This window comes from Penaeus japonicus, unplaced genomic scaffold (genome assembly GCF_977035675.1).
Source record: "Penaeus japonicus unplaced genomic scaffold, GWHDUDI00000001_assembly GWHDUDI00000025, whole genome shotgun sequence".
Taxonomy (NCBI): domain Eukaryota; kingdom Metazoa; phylum Arthropoda; class Malacostraca; order Decapoda; family Penaeidae; genus Penaeus; species Penaeus japonicus.
The window spans coordinates 37,679,692-37,682,191 of NW_028234427.1; the positions used below are offsets into that span (position 1 = coordinate 37,679,692).

The following is a 2,500-nucleotide window of genomic DNA, read 5'->3' on the forward strand; positions in this document are numbered from 1 at the left end:
ATCACATGCGGCATGTATGTCCTGAAAAGGAAATTATTTGGGTCAGTTATCACTTCGAACAACAGCAAGAATAAAGGAAAATGAAACAGAGTCTTAACAGAAGAATAGATACACAGAACATAAAAGAGATTGAAGATAAATATCACTTCATATAGTAGCATGAATAAGGGACAACTGGGCAGTGTATTAATAGAATAATTGATCTGAATACAGAACACAAAGGAGATATAAGAGGTATATGAGTACTACCATCTACGCTTCCCAGTACACTTGTGTGTGCGTTTGCTTGTTCGCTTCTTTCTTTGACTATTTGTTTCTTTTTCGTCTTTCGTTTTATTCTTCGCTTTATCTTCTCATTCACTCGTACATTATCCTTTCCCCTATCTATTTCCTTTCGATACATGTGAAATACAGCAAGAAGAATTATCCAATACGCTTAACCAAAAATTCGTTTTTCCTTTCCTTCCTTTCTCTCTCTCTCTCTCTCTCTCTCTCTCTCTCTCTCTCTCTCTCTCTCTCTCTCTCTCTCTCTCTCTCTCTCTCTCTCTCTCTCTCTCTCTCTCTCTCTCTCTCTCTCTCTCTCTCTCTCTCTCTCTTTCTCCATCTCTCTCTCTCTCATTCTCTCTCTCTCTCTTCTCTTTCTCTCTCTCTCTCTCTTTCTCTCTCTCTCTTTCTCTCTCTTTCTCCTACTCTCCCTCCGCTACCCTCCCTCTCCCCCTCCTACCCTCCCTCCCTCCTTCCTCCCCTCTCCCAACCTCCTCCATCCACCCCCACCCTCCCCCCCGCCAATCTCCCTCTCTAACCTACCCCCTCAAAGAAGGAAAACAAATCCCTGATGGAAACACGTGCGCCGAGGCAGGGAAGGAGAGGCACCGTCGCGGAGAGGTCGGGGTTGACGAGAGGCGACGTCTGGAGCTCATCAGCCGTCGGGCCACCAAACGCGGCAGCCGTCGGGCGTAACTCGATCCCGGACCGCAACTCCTGAGTGAAAATATTTGGCCTTTTCCGGGTATGGGTTTTAGGCTCCGCCCCCTCACCTCCCCTCTCCCCCCCACCCCTCCTCTCTTTTTCTTCTGCCTGCTCTTTCTTCTTCTTTTTTCTCTTTGTTCTTCCTTTATCTGTTTCCCCTTATTCTTCCCTTCTCCTTCTTCTTATCCTCTTCCTCCTCCTCCTCCTCCTTCTCTTTTTCCCCCTTCTCCTCGTCCTCGTTCTCCTCCTCCTCGTCCTCTTCGTCTTCCTCCTCCTCCTCTTCTCCTCCTCCTCCTCTTCTTCTTCCTCGCCCTTTCTTCCTCCCTCTCCCATTTTCTCTTAGTCTTTTCCCCTCTTCTACCTTCTTTATCCTCCCATATTTCCATCTTCTTTCGGTTTTCTATTTTCACTGTTTTTTTCTCTCTCTCTTTTACCACTTCTCCCTTTTTTTTCTTGCTACTTATCTTTTTTTTTTCTCTTTCCCTCTTTCCTCCCTAACCCTGATCCCCTTTTTCCCTCTTTCCCCTCTCTTCCTACCCATACCTCCACCTCCCCTTCCCCCCCCTCTCTCCTTCTTCCTCTTACCTACTCCCTCCCCTTTTCCCACACCCCTACCCCCTTCTTCCCTTCCCCCTTCCTCTCTCTCCCCACCCAGTCCCCCTTCTATCCCCCCTCCTTCTCCCCACCCAGTCCCCCTTCTATCCCCCCTCCCCCTCCCCTCCCCTCCCCTATCCCCCCTCCTTCTCCCCTCCCCTCCCCTCCCCTTCACCCTGCCTGGCCCTTTCCTAGTCTAGTGTTGACAACTAAGCGTTCGTCATTTGTTTTCGAAGATGGAGAGGTTCGCGAAAAGGTTTTTGGTTTTGTGTTTGCGTGTGGTGTTTCCTTGTGTGTATTTGTCGGTTGTTGTTGTTTTCTTATTGTAATTTTCCTCGTAGCATAGGAATTGTAACTATCGTAATGGTAATTATGATAATAACAACAACAACAATTACAAAAATTATGATGATAATAATGATAACAGCAACAACTACTACAACAACAATCTTAAAAAATGTAATAATGACAATAGTAATAATACTAATGATTATCATAATGATAATGATAATGATGATAATAATAATGACAAAAAATACCAACGACTTCTTAGTCAATGTATCTTTTATATATGCACAAATTACGTCTATATATCGGTCTTGCAATATATCCAACATCCAGTTGCACTAGAATTAAGAGAAAAATATTTAATCCAAACTTGCTAAACCCGACGTGACCTAATGTGACCTCATCTGGTCTAGCCTTTTCTCTGACCTATGATTGCATTTGAGGATATACATGGCCGAGTAAATGCATGTCTAAAGTGGAAGGAAACAGAGGGGAAGGGGAGAGAGGAGAGGGGAAGAGTAGAGGCGGATGTGGGGAGAGGAGAGAGAGAAAAAAATGGGGGAAGGGAGAGAGGAAAGTGGGGGAAGGAAGAGGGGGAAGGGGAGAGAGGGAAAAGTAGGGAGAGGAGAGGGAAAGGAAAGAGGGTAGG

At 45.7% G+C, this 2,500-nt stretch overlaps 1 protein-coding gene across 2 annotated transcripts in view; it reads right to left on the minus strand.

Moving 5' to 3' along the window:
• LOC122256955 (uncharacterized) overlaps positions 1-44 on the minus strand; it is an 18,502-nt gene extending 18,458 nt beyond the window's left edge. For both annotated transcript variants that reach the window (XM_086551685.1, XM_086551684.1), the window contains exon 1: positions 1-44. This exon is cut by the window's left edge and continues 916 nt beyond it. The gene's annotated coding sequence lies outside the window, so the exon portion shown is untranslated.
• Positions 45-2,500: the final 2,456 nt, after the last annotated feature.